We start from the raw sequence: 17,397 nt of genomic DNA on the forward strand, positions 1-17,397 counted from the left end.
ACTGAAGAGTACTCCGATGTTCAGAGAAGTGATGCTAACACAGGGTGGAAACAGGCAGAGCCAGGATACAACCCTGATGCTCTGACCTGAAATCGTCACCCTCTTCTCAACAGCTGCCACGGCCCTCTACTGTCAGGCACTCTGCAGATCTACCACCCCAGTTACAGGCCTAAGGAAGGGAGCACCCCTCCAGATTCTTCTCCCCAATCAAACCCTTGGGGCAAAGGCACTCACGGGGATCACCCGCTCCAAACGGATATTGAAATTCTTCCTCTGGTTGGGCTTCAATTTCTTAAGGGAGAATCTGGTCTCACCAATAAACTCGTTATGGCCAAATTTGTCCTCATCACAGACAGAGATCCTGTGATTGAAATAGGGGTGGGGAGAAAAAGAAGAGCCTATTACTGTGCTTCAGTTATGGACCAAGAGTTATGATTGATGCTGGCAAGGAATGGATAATGTGCATAGGAATATTTCAATTTCCTATTCAATGAGCACTAGGCCAGGTACTTTTATTTCCTCTATTGCAGTATAACTTATAAGCACAAATCTTAAATTTATAGTTTGCTGAATATTTGCACATACATATATACCCATGTAACCACCAACACCCTGATCAAGATATGGAACATTCTGATATCCAGAAGACCCTCAGAACCCTCCTAGTCACACCTCCCCTGAAAATAATCACTACCTTGGCCTCTGGCAAGAGTAAGTATCTTATTTTTGACCTTCATATAAATAAAATCAGATGGCATACACCCCTTTATGTTTGGCTTCTTTTGCTCAACATTATGTCTGTGAGATCCATCCATGTCTATAGTGATTTGTCCTTTTTATTGCTGTATAGTATTCCATTATATAAATATGCCACAATAATTCTGCTGCCGATGGGCATTTGGTTTGGCACTATCTCTAGTTTTGACCTATTGTGAATGAAGCTGCAGAGGGACATCCCTGTTCCTGTCTTTTCATGTGCACATGTACATATTTCTCTTGGGCATCTGACTAGGCATACAACTGCTGAGTTTTGGACTACACTTAATTTTACCTTTGCTATAACTTTTCAGCTTTCCAAAGTGATTCCACCAATTCCTCTCCTACCCACAGTCTCTGCAGGTTCTGACTGCTCTTCATTCTGACTTCGATTTTGGCAGTTTTTAATTTTAGCCTTTCTGAGTGGCAATAGTATCTCGTTGTTGTTTTCATTTAAATTTTCTTGGTGATTAATCAGGCTCAGCTCCTTTTCATATACTTTATGGCCAGTTGAGTATCATCTTCTGCAAAGTGAGGTTAGGAACTGAGCTGACCTCTTCTCATTTAATTTTTCATCCCCCAAAACATCTGGGTTTCTGACTTTGGAGAGAAGACTGGGGCCAAGAGAGTTTGAATCATTTTTCTCTAGTAAGAGGCTAGGGAACCAGTATTTCAATCCAGGTCCCCCTGAATCCTAGAATACTATATAGTCTTTTGTTATTCACCCTGTATGCATTGAGTAGAACAGAGACACAGAAAGGACAGGTCATGAGGAAGGTCCTCCAAGGAGGCCAAAAGGACCAGTCAAGGTGTGGTAGTTCATCCTCACATATATTAAGTGGAAGAAAGGACTTGTTCTCCCAAGGCATGGGAGGCAAATCTGGGGGACAGGCAAGAACTCATGGCATCTCATTCCTTTGCCATCAACATTTGTTGAACAACGTTCAAAGTTCTGAAGGTCCAGAATACCCCATGGCTGAGCCCCTTTATATACAACTAGAGAAAAGAGTTGTCTCTTCTCAGCTGGTGGGGGTGTAACCAGTACATCCTCCTGTAGGGCAATGTGTGTCCCAAGACCTAAGAATAATCACCATTTTTGACCTAAGCATGCCACTTCTGGGAAGTTATCTCCAAGACATAAGAAGATAAGTGAACAGAATTTAACCAGAATGATGTTTATCCCAGTATTGTTTATAATTGTGAAACAATTTAAATTTAAGCAGTTTAGCAGAAATAACATAACTACTCTATCATGGGAGGACTACTTAAGAAAATTATGAAATAGCCATAAAAATGTAACTGTATGTATGAGAAATAGTGTTGCAATCAGCCATCAGGGAATTGCAAAACCACACTGCACCACCACCACACACCCACCAGAACAGACAACATGAACAAGTGTTGATGAGGATGTGGAGCGACCGGAACTCTTATACATTGTTGGCAGGAGTATAAATCAGTACAACCCTCTGGGAAACTGGCAGTCTCTACTAAAGCTGAACATATACATATACTATGACTCAGCCCCAACATTCCTAGTGTGCACCTGTGCTTCAAGACACAACCACTAGAATGTTGCTAGAAGCACTACTGGAACACCCCCAAACTGAAAACTAACCAAATGACCACTAAGAGTAGAATGGGTGAATAAAACTGTGGTATAGTCACACAATAGAATACCAAACAGTGATGACAGTGAACAACCTACAACTACACACAATAAATGGGATGAAAAACATAGATACAATATTAGATGAAAGAAGACAGACACAAGAGTCGTGCTGTATGATTTCATTTATAGAAAGTACAAGACCAGACTAAATTAATTTGTCCTGTTAGAAGTTAGGACAGTGAATATCCTGAGGGGAGGGGCCTCACTAGATGGAAGGGCACCTGTGGGGGGCTTCTGTGGTCTGAGAATGCTCTGTTCTCCAATTCTAGTGTGCTCAACAGTGTGAAAATCCATCCATCTGCTCATCAATTTATCCCTTTTCATGTGTGCATTTTTCTAAATGGATGTTACACTGCAATGCAAATGTTTACTTAAAATAGTATTGCAGCTGGTGGGAATGTACTTGGAACAGCCCATTTGAAAAGCACTTTGTGTGACTTGTAAAATTAAAAAAAAACACCAACAACAAAGTATCCTATGATCCAGTAAATGGTCCTCTTTGATTTCTACCCTGAGGAAAAGCCCCTACATAAGGCAAGGAAGCATGAAGGACGCTCGCTGCAACTTCATGGTAAGAAAATTGGAAACAACCTAAATGTCCATCCACAGGGATCTGGCTGAATAGATTGGTAAGACAATTACATAACATTTAAAAACATGTCAAACAATGCCATATATCATTTATAGATGCATAATTACGTAGCTAAAGTATAAGACATGCTTGGGAATGATACCTATAAAGCTCAGTATGGCGTTTAGCTCTGGGAAGGGGAGGAGGAGGGGGGATGGAATACCCAAGAGGAGCTACAACTTGCATCTGTAGCACCTTATTCTTTAGAAAAAAAATAGAGCTGAAGCACAAACAGGAAAATATTGAGTTTAATTTTTAAAAACCTGAGTAATGAGTTCATGGATATTTGTTTTATTATGTTCTGTACTTTTCTGTATATTTATAGCAATCATAAGACATTAAAAAAATCTATGATGGATCCATTCTGTGGAATACTCTGAAGTCCTTAAATATTAGCTAGATATTTCTCATGGCTGTAACGCCAAGACATATTGTTAAGAAAGAAGGCAAGATCCAGATACATGCAGCCTAATTGTTCCTACATTGTAAACAACAGGATAACTATTTATCCACTCACAGAAGGAGGAAGCAGGCCCAGGCTGAGGGAGGGGACAGAAATTTAAAAGGAGATTTGCCTCTGCTATAGTTTTTTGCAAGAAGAATGCATTCATTTATTACTTATGTAATTAAAAATGCATTTAATACTGCATTATAGAAGAATATGAAATGGTATCAATATACTGCTAAGAAAGACAGGCTAATTAATAGGATGGTTCATTTTTGTAAACCCTCAATTTATAAGAAAGGTTTGCACATATACACACACAGACACACACAAATATAATAAATACAAAAAACCCAGATGTCCAGACACCAAGCTGTTAAGAGTCTTAGTTATCAGCATTTCCAAGAGTTTCTACCAGAAATATATATTGTTTTTTTTGTAGAATTGAAAAAGAAAGAAAATACTACACAGAGCTGTTTGAAAGAGCGGCCCCCGGGAGCCACCCATGCCTCGGTCTGCCCCGCCTTGGTGCCCTCTCCGCCCACTGGCCCAGCAGGTACCTCAGGGTCTTCCTCTGCATGTCCTCTTCCGTGATACCGTGGTAGACAAGAGTCTCATTCCAGACAGGGTTCTGGGTGTTCTGCAGGGTTTTTGTATGAAGCTTGTTGGCCTACAGCCCAGAGAGATGAACAGACACCTGCCTCAGGAGGGAGCCAACCCCGCAGCTACATTCCTGGGGCTCTTTTGGGTTGGATGGGTGGGTGATTGAGGAGTCCCCTCCCCTGAAGAGCATCTAGCAGCTCAGTGCTCTGAAATGCATTTTCTCAGCGAGTGGGGGGCAGGCATCCTCTAGGTGATGGCTACAGCTGTCACCAGTGCTGGCCACAGGGCCACCCCTCCCTCCATGCACTGGGCTCTCTCTTTAAACTTTCCGTTAAGATTAGAAAATAGAGACATCTTCCTTTGAGGAAAAAATATCATTTATAAGCCAGGAAGGCAGAAATAAGAGTCAGCCATGCGTAGGCAATTAAGGAACAATCTCTAGGGATACTGGGACAGCTCCTTTCACTTCCCCAAATAGCATTATCCATGCTTGAAATTCCTTAGATGGGGCAGGCAAAATATCTTTGCCCTCCCTATCTTTGTCCTTTCATTTTTCTCTGAGAGAAAGGCTAGAAAGGCAGCATACCCAGAAGAGGTGGCCAGGTGACAAATCTTATTCATATTAACATGTAAATGACTCCCTGGATTCTTTGGCAATGCAAGTTTGGACTTAGGAGTGAGCAAAGGAGAAAGTCTCAAGGACAAACAAACATCACTAAGGAGTTCGAAGGAGAGTGGCCAAACACTTCACAGTTTGACCAATGCCAGGGGAGGTACTCTTTCCTTGATGCAAACAGTGAAAGAGAGAATGTGTGTGTGTGTGTGTGTGTGGTGTGTGTGTCCTCTTTTGTCTTATGGGGCATTTCATACTTGCAGGGATTTTTAACAGGCATTTTCCTAAGATCATGTGCCAAGAGGTCTTGTGGTCTTCTTTGTTTTTAAGACATCCGTGCCAAATTAACACAATAAAACAAAAAATAAAATCCAAGAATGCATACTTCCATTTTCAGTCATGTGTTCTGCATGGGCTAATCCAGAGAGAATTACCCCCACTTTCCCTCCACAAAGGAAAGTATTATCAGCAAGTGAGTAGGAAGGGGGTACATTTTTGCTCAGTAATAGAACATTATCTCAGGTACTTAGCCCTAAAATCTGGAGAGGATTAGTCATTTCTATTGAAAAATGAGGAACCCTTGGTTCGGGCATAAAATGGGTAGGTGGAGGTGGGTCAGGGTCAGCACTGGGGAGCCACTGAAGATATTTGAGCAGGTGAAGGGCATAATCAATGCATCTGCTTCTCTCTTGACCTTTGGCTGCTCCCTGGATCCCAAGTTTCTGGGTCAGAGAAGTGGGCAGAGCCATGGCCCCTGAAGGACAATGACTGCTGGCCTCCCCCTGACCCCTTGTAAGGACTTTGCCATCAGGGAGGACGCGGGAACTGGGGGCAGATAGGGCCATTTTAAGCTCTGAGCTGGGAACCTTGGGTGCCAGCCAGGGCTCATGTGTCCATCCTGCTGAGAGGCCCTGGCCATATGGTACCTTGCTGGCTCCCGACAAGAGGTGCAGCTTAACATAAGGATCGGCCAAGCCATTGGAATCCATGGGCTTCAGTCCCTGCAAGAGAAAAGGCAAAAGCTGTGGTGTGAGAACCTTAGGAGGGCCAGGTGCTCAGCTGTCGTAAGCAATGGCCACGGCCCCTGGCACTTGTCCTGCCCATCAGTCCACCCTGCATGCTTCCTCTTCCAAGGAGAAGGAAGGGAAATACAGTGTCTGGGAAAGAGCTCTGGAATCAGGCAGACAAGGGTGAAAGCCTGGCCAGACACTTGCTGCTGTGTGACCTTTGCCAAGTTTCTTCACCTCTCCGAGCCTCATTTTCCTTACCTGTCAAACAGGATGAGAACAGTATCTGCTTTGTGGAGTGGTAAGACGTAAACACAGCTTCACCTGTAAAGTGCTGGGCACAGGGCCTGGCACACGGTAAGTCTAACCCTTCAAGGTTGAACTGTCACTACTAGGATGTGGGGAGCTGTCTCAGAATAGGAAGGGTGGGAGAATAGGAGAGGCTAGGGAAAGGAGGCCTGATTCTAGCCCTGGCCCCTGTACCATGTCTGAGACCATATGGTGGGGATCACAGTCTCTGCCTGGCCTGCCTCATAGGGCTGGGATGGGGCTCAGATGAATCACTGGTGGGGAAGGGAGTCTGTCAGGGGCACAAATTAAGCTGGGTTTACTAATATGAACAACTCCCAAATTCCAAGGGCTCAGATACACTCTGTCCATCCCTCTGTGCCCAGGCTCAGGTAGGTGTCCCAGTGTCCCACCTCTGGGCTCCCACCGTCCCCTGCCACCCCACTAACCCAAATCCTGTGTATCATGTCCTGTGATCTCCGTGGACCTCAGTTTCCTTATCTGTTCAATGGGGCTGCTTGCAGCCTGCATCCCGGGGTTCTTGGAGGGTCAGATGGAATCTCACCTGTGAAGGGTGCTCTGGCCCAGGTGAGGGTGAGCATGGTTCACTACTACTAGGTGGGGAGGAGGCCACAAGTGGGGCGCAAGGGAGGAGCCGGCAGGGTAGCTTCATGGGGAAGAGCACAGTTCAAATTTCAGGCAAGTCATTTAGTCTCTCTGTGCCTCAGTTTTCCTTCTGTAAAATAGGAATAATTATAGAACTGTGCAAATTGACAGGCATGGTGTATTAAAATTTGAATCACACTGTGTTTGGGGTCTGCTCACTTGAATTTACTGGAATTACTAGCACCCTCTAACATCTCACACCCATCCCACGCTTCTCACCACCATCACCAGCCTAGCCTATAGGCATCTGAGTTTCTGGAGCCCTGTCTCAAAGGGACTGTACTGATGTGGTTCCCCCCATATCTGGATCTGGAAGAGGGGACTGCTAGTGAATGGTTACATACAGAAAGAGAGAGACTGTTACCTCTGGACTCAAATCCAGCTCAAAACCTACCAGCTGTGACCTCAGGCTTTCACTCTCTGAGCCTCAGTTTTCCCATCTGCACAATGGGGCCAATAATGTTCCCCACCTCAGAGGTCCCTATGAAGATGAAATAAGATGCTGCATGCACTTCCCTCCCTGTGTCACTGGAGTGGCGGTGAATGCACCTAAGTGCTTGCCACTGTGGCTGATATATCATAGGGGCTCAATAAATGCTCGCTTGCTGATGAAATAACCTGAGTGTGTTGACCTAGGAGTCACGCTAAGCATTTCGTACCTCACTTATCATCCAAACAGGGACATTTTGTGAGTGAAAGGGGAGCTTTTAAGTATCATAGTGAGGCAACAGGCATAGCTGGGGACCGTCCTACACAAACTAGCCCATGTCTTACACTTAATACTCACAGTCATCCCTATTGACAAGGCTCCATTACTATCTCCAGTTTACAAATGGACATACTGAGGCACAGAGAGGTTAAGTAACTTCCCTAAGTCACACAGCTAGGAGCAGGGGAGCTGGTATTTGATCCCAGGACACCTGGTTCTGCAGCCTTGCTTGTTCTTCTACACGGACCAGACTTGGAGTGGGGGGAAATCCTGCTCAGTCACTTTCTGAGATTTGCACTCATATCATCCAGCTTTTCTCAGGGTCTGGAGTTCAATCAGCTCCCTTCCCCTGAGCCTGCTGCGTGGAGATGCTCTTCCATCCTGGTTTGCCTTTCCCGCCCCCTCGCAGGCCCACATGATGGTCCTTGTATCTGCAACAATGGCCCCCAACTCAGGCTGCTGCTCCAGCTTGACAGCCACATCCACAGAAGAAGCTGTTCGGTGGGCATGTCAGCTGTCAAGTCGGGCTGTCATTGCCTCCCGGCGGCACCTCTGCGGTCCTCTCCAGTGGCTGTAGATGGGGCTGGGCAGATCTGGGCTCTACTCTTGAAGCCTGGCTGCCTCTACTCCTGGGTGGCAGCCACAGTTAAATGAAACCCCTCTGGGATCATCACTGGAGGAAGTACACCCCTAAAGGTAGTGGCCATAGCTAATCCCTGCCCTCTGTCATTTCTGTCATTGTCACAGATAGACAAGGCAATGACAGGAGACAGGCTTGGTAACTCATACCCTCCCCAAGTCCCCCAGAAATGCCAGAGCACCTTGAGTGGGGCCCCCTCACCCACCTTGGCCTTTATGATGGTGCAGTGCAGAGAGCTGTTGTCCTGCTCATAGAGAAGGCTGAACTCCAGGGCACCAAGGGTGGCTGAAGGGGGCAGAGGCAGGTACCAAGAGAACATTCATTCAGTCATTCAACAAACATTTCATGAGCACTTAATCTGTGCCAGTCTGGCCAGTCATTGGGCCTATAGAGGAGAGGAATGCTCAGGGTCTGCTCTGGATACCCCATCCTGGTAGACCCTCTTCTACTTTGGAGCCTTCAACACATCTGGGATCAGTTAATCATTTGTTCAATTGCTCAGTTAACTGTCTTGTTCATGGCTATGTCCACACTGGGCACAATGCAGGGCACACAGTCAGTGCTCACTTACTTGCTGAGTGAATAAATGAGTAATAGCATTTGCTGTTGCCTCTGCCTGGAATGCTCTCCCTCTAGACCCTCACGTGGCTGGCACCTTTCTCATTATCCATATCGCAGGTTAGATGCCACCTCAGAGAAGTCCTACCTAATCAGTGCATCTAAAGCAGCCATCTTCATGGTTATTCACCCTATTTTATTTTCTTCATGGTGCTCTATCTCTATTTGAAATGAACTCAGTGCAATGGTAACTGTGTCTCTCTACTAGAATGTTAGTTTCATTAGATCAGCCATCTTGCCTGTCATTTTTTTGCCTCGGTACCCTAACGTTTAGAATAGTCTGGAGGTACCTAGTAGGTGCTCAATAAAAACCTATTCAATATAGAGATGAGGGAGGAGAATAGAGTTGAAAATGGAGGCAGGCTTGTTAGGAATTGCCAGGACAGATCATAACTGGGGCAGACACAGGCTGGGAGGGTTCATCCGGGCTTGGCAGGTCCGGGAAAAGATGTGTAAGGCAGAAAGTGGGAGCAGGTGTCACTGTTCTGTGTGAAGGACTAGGATGTGGAAAAGCAGAAAAGTAGGATGGCCACAAAGTAGAACTGCTGTGAATTTTGTGGAACCGCCAAGCTAAACCAAGTGAATGCAATTGAACTGTACTCTTTTCAATGATTTAAATAGTAACTTTGATATTATGTGCATTAAAAAATATATATATATACACACACACATATACATATACATATATATATATATATTGCACTAATTCTTTAGAAAGCTGATGTCATTTTGTGAATTTAGTAGCACAAAGTTGTCTTTATAACTTGGTTAATATGCTTATTAGATTTGGCATCTAGGGGGACAGGGGGTGTACAAAGCTATCCCTGGAGCCATTCCTGTTTCCCTGGGAGTGACCCTTGAGGCAACTTTTCCCAGACACCCCTCCGTGAAGTGCCACCTACTTGCTTCATCCCAATCATAGCTGTTGGCTTCCTCTTCGTCCTCCTTTGGAGGTGGGGGCTGGCAGGCGGGGACCCCAGCAGGCTGGGAAGCAGCAGATGCCTGGGAATAGGGGCCTGGAGGGTGGCCTGTGCGGTTCTCCCTGGCTCCAACTGCTGAGTAGCCAACTCCTCCCATTCTGTCCTCCCGTGGTGGGGCAGAAGCCCCTGCATAGCCAGGATCACTGGGAGCCACCTCTGCAGGGGACATGGGAAGAGGCAGCTGAGTCCCTGTGTCTTAACAGTAGCAGCAACAGCTGCTACAGTATTACTATGAGTGAGACCACCCTGTATACCAGGCATTCAGTAAGCCTTGCACCAGAATCACCCAGAGCCCTTCAATGAAGGATCACCACTTCCAGGTGACAGGGCTGTCATATCATGCCGTCATATTCAGTGGTTCTTGGAATGTTGCCTTTGTCAAAGCCACCTAGGGAAGGGTGCAAAAATGCAGGTTCCCGGGCACCACCCAGAATCAGTAGATGATGCAGTGGGGCCTTGGAATCTGTTTTATGACAAGTCACATGAGCTGACTCAGATACAGGCAGAACACAACTCATGGTGGTACTTATCAGTGGTCTTGGCTCTGCAGCCAGACAGCCTTGGTTTGGATCTCTGCTCTGTGAGCTGGGGAAAGTTACTTAATGTCTCTGAGCCTCAGTTTCCTCATCTATAAATGGGAATTATAATACCTGAAGGTACTCAACTAGTAGTAGCTATTATTTTTAACATTACCTAATATATATGTACAGCCTTAAAACAGTGCCTGGTGCATTAGGGAACAACAAATAAGCTGTTGCTGTGGTAATTGATGATGATGGCGATGCACATGTAACATATATAATCATCGCTGTCCCACAGCGTGGTCGTAATATATTCCAGGCCATGTGCTACAGTTTTATATGGGTTAGTTTGTTTAATCCTCCCACAACTCTGTGAAGTAGGTCAGAGTATTATCCCCATTTTAGAGATAAGGAAACTGAGGCTCAGGCAGGTTAAGTAACTTGTCCAGGGCCACACAGCCAGGATATGAAGGAGCAGTGGTGTGAATCCAGACAGTGTGTGCTCTTATCCATTTCATGTGAGGCCATTTTCTGTCTGTCTAATTTTAGTATAGACCATCTGGAGTTGTGGGAAGAGAGGGGCCCCTTTGAGCTCATCAGCTAGGTTTCTGGGTGCAGAATGGGCAGAGGTCTGGCACTGTGGGGGCTGAAGTGGGAGAGAGGGAAAGGCATTGAAAGGATACTTGCCTGGTCTCTGATCTGGAAGGCGACCTGCTGGCCCAGGACTCGATCTGCTGCCTCCTGGGGGTCCTAAGTGGGGAAAAGAGAGAAAGAGGATGGAGCAGAGATGATTGCCCTGGGCTGACCTTCTTCATGGGTGTGGAGACAAGACTGAGGCAGTAGGTGATGTGCAGGGGTATCCAGGGCTGCAGAAATGGTTCCACTGGGGGATTCTGGCGTTGGAAAGTCCTGGGTTCAAGCCCCAATCCTCCCTTCCTCAATTCCCTCTTCTGTAAATGGGGCTGATGATACCGGCTTTTCAATGTTCTCTGGCTGTTCTCAGCCTCTGTGAGGCTGGCAGATGAATGGAGTGACAATCATGTGCAAGATGGAAGGCAAGCTTACACTTTGAGTTTGCCTTGGGTTACCATTGCTACAGTGGCATTAGTGGTCCAGGTGGACTCTTTACAACTACATTTCCCAAAGTGTGGGATGCAAGGGAGAGTCACAGGGATGGGGCATGACATTACATTCAGTGACACAGAGAGAAAGTCATTTCTGTTTCTATTGCCTGTCATTTCTGATTCTGTCATGGAGAAAGTCTCATCTAGATGCCTCTCTGTCTTTAACACCTCTCTAACCATTGCAAATTTCCCTTTTGAACAAAAAAGAACTCAGAACCTTCACCAGGCCAGAGTACTGAGATTTCATTGCATTGTTTTCTTTTCATTATGGTAACTTTTATAATTACCCTCTATAATGGGTTGCCGTTGTGCTCCCTAAAAGATGTAGATATCCCAACCTTACAGTACCTGTTAATGTGACCTTATTTAGAAATAGGGTCTTTACAGATGGTCAAGTTAAGATGAAGTCATTAGGGTGGACTCTAATCCAGTATGACTATGTCCTTACAGAAAACGGAAATGCGGATACAGGAGAGACCTGCCAAGAAGGAAGACAATGTGAAGACTTAGGAAGAATGCCGTCTATGAGATAAGGAAAGCCTGAGGCCACCGGCAGCTAGGAGAGAGTCATGGAACAGATTCTCCTCACAGCCTTCAGAGAGAACCACCGTGCTGACACCTAGGTTTTAGATTTCAGGCCCAGAACTGTGAGACAATGAATTTCTGTTATTTTTAAGCCACCCAGTGCTTCTGTGTTACAGCAGCCCTAGCCAACTAATACACTCTTCTTTATGGCATGAACACTGATTTCCCACTTATGTCAATATAGGTTTCTTTAAAAGTAACAAAATTTTAACTGTACCAACTAGGCATTATTTCTATTGTTTTGCACAGTCCATATTTATTTAGATTTTTGCAAATCATTAATCTCCTTGCTTACCATTTCTTGCTGAATCTCACACTACTCTTCTGGGAACATTGCCTTTTTATAAGACCAATGTCCTTTAAATTTTCTTGAAAGAGAGTGTGTAATAGCAAGTTCTATTGGTTATGTTTTTCAAGTGAATCAAATCGAAGAAAGATATTAAGGAAATAAAGGGTAGGTGGTTGCTGCATGTGACTGACAATCCCTGCAGGTGGAAACACTCAAGAGTGAAGCACTGTGGCTTCTTCCATTTAGCTGGTAAGATGCTCCCCACACCCCCACCCCTACCCAGCTTCCCATTCTAAAGTCTTAGAAGACCTTAGGGTTTGGCAGTGGCTGCAGCCTTGCAGAAAGCCCAGTGGGCTCTCTGAGCAAGGCTGGGAGGTATTGGGGTCCCAGCTGAGTGATGCCTAAGCAGGCAGATGGGTGACAGGTACCTGGCTGCCCAGGCTGAGGAGGTGCTGGGCTCTGCATGGAGGCAGGGGCAGGTCTGGAGGCCTTGACAGTGTTGGCCCATCTCAAACCTGCAGGGTAAAGGAGAGGAAACAGCCCTGTCAGGTGCGTGCGTGTGCTCGTGCACACACACACACGCAGTGGAAACGGGAAAGCTTGGGACCACTCATCTTGGGCAACATCTCTGGATTCGATTTGAATTGAATGCAGCCCCTGACACTCTCAGATCTCTCAGACCTCCTTCTCCTTCCCTAGAGGGTGGCCACTCTAATACTCAGACCTCCAGGGCAAGTTACAGCAGTGACATGAGTGTTGAAAAAGCACAGGTGCTGTGATATTGCTTTCATTCACACGATCTAGCTTCTCTGGGCCTCAGCCTCTTTGTCTGTTAAATGGGGATGATAGTACCTACCTCATAGGTTGTGGTAGAGATAGAATGATACGGTGCATGCAAAGTGCTCAGAACAGTGTTTGGCATGTAGTAAACCCTAAACACTGTTATTATCATTGGAGGAATCTGGTCTCTATCTTCACATGGACCTAGCGTTATATCCCAGACTTTTCTTTAAAAAGCTGTGCAGTGCTCATTAGAGCTGCGTGTCAGTACTCCAGGACCTCAGAGGATGGAGCAATTAACTCAGCCCAAGGTTGAGCAGGTAAGTGCTAGAAGCTTCATAGATAAGGGGAACATTTATAATGACTGTCCAGGGATAGGGGACCCAAATGTGGTTTAAGAATGTCATGTGACTGTCTTTTCCCTCAGGAGGCAAAATCATACATGGGTTAAAAGCACAGGCTTTGATAAACAAAAATTAACTCAAAATAAATCAGAGATAAGAGATCTAAACACAAGAGTTAAAACTATAAAATTCTTAATCAAAAACAGGGAAAACATCATGACATTGGCTTTGGCAATGATTTTTTGGGATATGAGCCGAAAGTACAGAAAACAAAAGAAAAAGCAGGTAAATTGGACTTGATCAGAATTTAAAATGTTTCTGCATCAAATGACAATGTTGATACTGTCAACAGAGTGAAAAAGGAACCAATGGAATGAAAATACCTGCAAATTATGTATCTGATTAGGGATTATTATCCAGATTATATAAAGAACTCCTGTAACTCAATAATAAAAGCACAAACAACCCAATTAAAAAGTGGGCTAAAGAACAAACATTTCTCCAAAGAGAAGATATATGAATGGCCAATAAGCACATGAAAAGATGCCCAATATCACTGATCATTAGGGAAATGCCCCTGGAAACCAGAATGAGATGTCCCCTCCCAGCCATCAGGGTGGCTAGGTTATATATGGTACGTGTATATCATGTACAGGAAATAACAAGTGTTGGTGAAGATGTGGAGAAACTGGAACCCTGACGTACTGCTGTTGAGAATGTTAAAATGGTGAGGCTGTTGTGGAAAACGCTATAGTGGTTCCTCAAAAAATTAAGCACAGTCTTACCATATACTCCAGCCATTGCACTCCTTAAGTGTATGGGATTCCTTAGCACAGCCCCAAAGAACTGAAAGCAGGAACTGAAATAAATATTTATATACCAATGTTCATAGCAACATTATTCCCACTAGCCAAAAGGTGGAAACAACCCAAGTGTCCACCGGCAGATGAATGGATAAACAAAATGGGGTCTAAGCAGACAATGGAATATTATTGTCTTAAAAAGGAATGAAATTCGGATACATGCGACAACATGAATGAGCCTTGAAAACAGTATGCTAAGTGAAATAAGCCAGTCACAAAAGGCCACATATTATGATTCTGTTTATATGAAGTGTCTAGAATAAGCAAGTGTACAGAGACAAGATAGACTGGTGGTTGCCAGGGACTGGGAAGGGGGGAATTTGAAGGTATTGTTTAATGTGTACAAAGTTTCAGTTTGGGATTAAATAGTTCTGGAGATGGATGGTGGTGATGGGTGCATGACAATGTGACTAAACTGTACACTTAAAAGTAGTTAAAACTGTCCATTTCATATTAGGTACATTTTATTACAGTAAAGATTTTTAAAAAGCATTGTCAATAAAAACTTCACCTCTGGAAGAGAAAAAACAAAAAGCACAGGCTTTGATGTTGGGCAGATGTGTGTTTAATTTCCATTTTAGCCAATTAATAGCTGTGTGACCTAGGGCAAACAGCATCACTTCTCTGAGCTCAGTTTCTCTGTCTGTTAAATGGGAATTATAAGTCTTCACACCTGGATTCGGGGTTGTGACAAAGATTAAATGAGATGACATATGTGAAGAGCTTGGGACATCATCTGGCACATAGTAAGCACTCAGTAAATATTCTCTGATGTTGCAGATCTATGAAATTAATCTTTCTCTGGGAATCTGAATCATAGGGTCATTAGGGGGTCTAGGTAGCAGATTAGCACAAAGTATGTGCCCAGCTCTCTTGTCAAGAAGAGGAGCTAAGGAGCTAAGCTACAAACCCTCTATTCAGGAAGAACAGGCCAGAGGTCAGCACGGGGCCTAAGTATTCAGCCCATCTAACTTTAGACCTGGTCTCATTCCTTCATTATAAAAGAAATGAAGCTGTTCTGAGTCTCACACAATGGACTAAAGAATATGATCTCCCCAAGCTAGTAGACATTTCTTTTAAAGCCCAGGAATCAAGGATTCCCACCAGTGGGCAGTCTTGCCAAATAAATCCACCATGAGTGAGGCCAGAGGTGCCAGAACCCCAGGAGGCGCGAGCAGCTGTGGGCGGTGGCCCGGCTGTGCTGACACCCCCATGTCACGGACAGCAGAGGCCACCTGTCACAGCAAGAAAGAATTTGGGTGGATCTATGAGAGGAAAGCATCCTGACTTTGCTCAAAGTCAAGGGGTGTTTCACCCCAGAGTTTTTTGGGAGAGGAGGGGGAAAAATCCATGTTTTTCTTATTTATGGCACTCGAGCAAGGAAAGGATATAACCAAAATTATGAATGTCTAGAATCAGAATTGTTTCTGAATCCTGTCTTTCCTCTCCCATACACTAGAACCAGCATCTAGAAGAGAACACAGCACACAGTAGGTACTCAATAAGTACTGGATAAATAAATGAATAAAAACACGGTCCTCCACATCCCTTTTGATTCTCATCCAGGAAGTCTGCCTGGGATTGCCCATCTCTCCTACCTGCTGGGCTCCGGCTGGAGTCTCCGGAAGCCACACTGTGACCCTGGTCCCAGCTCTCTGGGTCCTGGCTAGATGAGCTTGCCTGCACCTCACTGGCCCTGCGCACAGGGGGCCCATAACTTCCTCGCCCGGGAGTAGAGGCCAGGTCAGGGCCTGGAAGGAAAAGCATGGATTGAACAGAGAAAAGGCAATGGAGGAGTGGGGCAAAAGCATTCCTGTCCCAAAGTAGAAGACAGAGTCGGCAGAACACACCTGTCTTCGGACCTGGGCCCCTCTTGTCTTCAGTGTCACCTGGAAAGAGAAAGAAATTATGGGGAGTGCTTGTTTTATGATTTCTGGAGAGCCATTATTAAGGACTCACAAAGGGCCCCATCCACCATCCCAAAAACTTTTTTTCATTTAGAAGTCTACCCTCCCAATCTCCCCTTTGATGTAGCTCCCATGAACTATTTCATATTATTTCCTTTGCATGCATAAACACATATGAGCACACATAGGCTTAAAGAAGAACTAACTGGGGTCACTGGCTATATACCATTCTAGAATGTGCTTTGTTCACTCAACTTGATTTTCCCGAGGACTCATGCTGCAACCTCAAGTTCCTTTGCACATCATAGTCCCAAATATTTTGCAAGCCTTCTCTACCACTTTCATGAGGTTTCTGCCCAAATATCATCTCATCAGGCAGCCCTTCCCTGGCCATTCTATCTCACATGGAGCCTCCCGTCACTATCTACCCACTTTCCTGCCTTCATTTTTGCTTCCAAGCAAGTACACTACTTGCTATTATATCATATTTGCATTTGCTGCTTCTTGAGCATGTGTTTCCCCCATGAGAATTTTAGCTGCAAAAGGGCAGGGATTTTGTCTGTTCTTGGTTAAAAGAATATTGAAAGTGCATATCCTGGCATAATTCCAAATCTATAATATACATTTACATCATTCAAATTTAAAAGATGCTCGGTATAGTATGGAGTGGATATATCCTAATCCATTCAACAATTCCTTTACTAATGAACACATAGGCTTTCCCAGTGTTGTTGGTACCATACATAATAATGTAATAAATATACATATATCTTTTATGTTGGTACTTTTATTGCTATTAAATCATTCCCAGAGAGGGATGGCTGGATCAAATGGTATATATACTTCAAATTTTAATAAATTCTGCCAGGGACTTTCCAAAAGGTTGGAAGTGACTTAGAGTCCTACCAACAGTTGATAGAGTACCTGTTGCCCCACACATTCATGAGCACTGGGTGATTTATTTAAATCAATAATAATTATTTGTAATTATTAAAAATAATTTGGTAATTATTATTACCAGCACCACTAATTTTTTTAAGCTTCAGTGTACAATGCTGGTGATGTTACTTCTTCCTAGTGAGGTGAATGGGTGTCACATCCACCATATTTCAGAGTTATTTGTTTTGTCTAGAGTTTATCTGGTAAGCTCATTCATGCCATTATGTGCATATGTGTATGTATCTGTGTATAAGTGGTGAGATTGGCCAACATTTACAAAGTGCTCCACTCTGCAAAGCACTTTGCATGTAGTATCTCATTTCATCTTCAGACTAAAACCCAATGAGTTATTAACTCCATTTTATAGATGGGGCAAGAGTCTCCAAAAGGATAGGTGACTTGCCCAAGCAAGGGCTG

At 44.5% G+C, this 17,397-nt stretch overlaps 1 long non-coding RNA gene and 1 pseudogene across 1 annotated transcript; one reads left to right on the forward strand and one right to left on the reverse strand.

Moving 5' to 3' along the window:
- Window positions 1-10,023, reverse strand: part of LOC140847749 (rabphilin-3A-like) — a 25,869-nt pseudogene extending 15,846 nt beyond the window's left edge.
- On the forward strand, window positions 357-13,254 carry LOC118967236 (uncharacterized). The gene is made up of 4 exons (XR_005054129.2): window positions 357-2,999; window positions 3,947-4,060; window positions 11,724-12,396; window positions 13,165-13,254. It is a non-coding gene; the product is annotated as an uncharacterized lncRNA (long non-coding RNA).
- The last annotated feature ends 4,143 nt before the right edge of the window (window positions 13,255-17,397 follow it).

Source organism: Manis javanica, chromosome 2 (genome assembly GCF_040802235.1).
Source record: "Manis javanica isolate MJ-LG chromosome 2, MJ_LKY, whole genome shotgun sequence".
Lineage (NCBI taxonomy): Eukaryota > Metazoa > Chordata > Mammalia > Pholidota > Manidae > Manis > Manis javanica.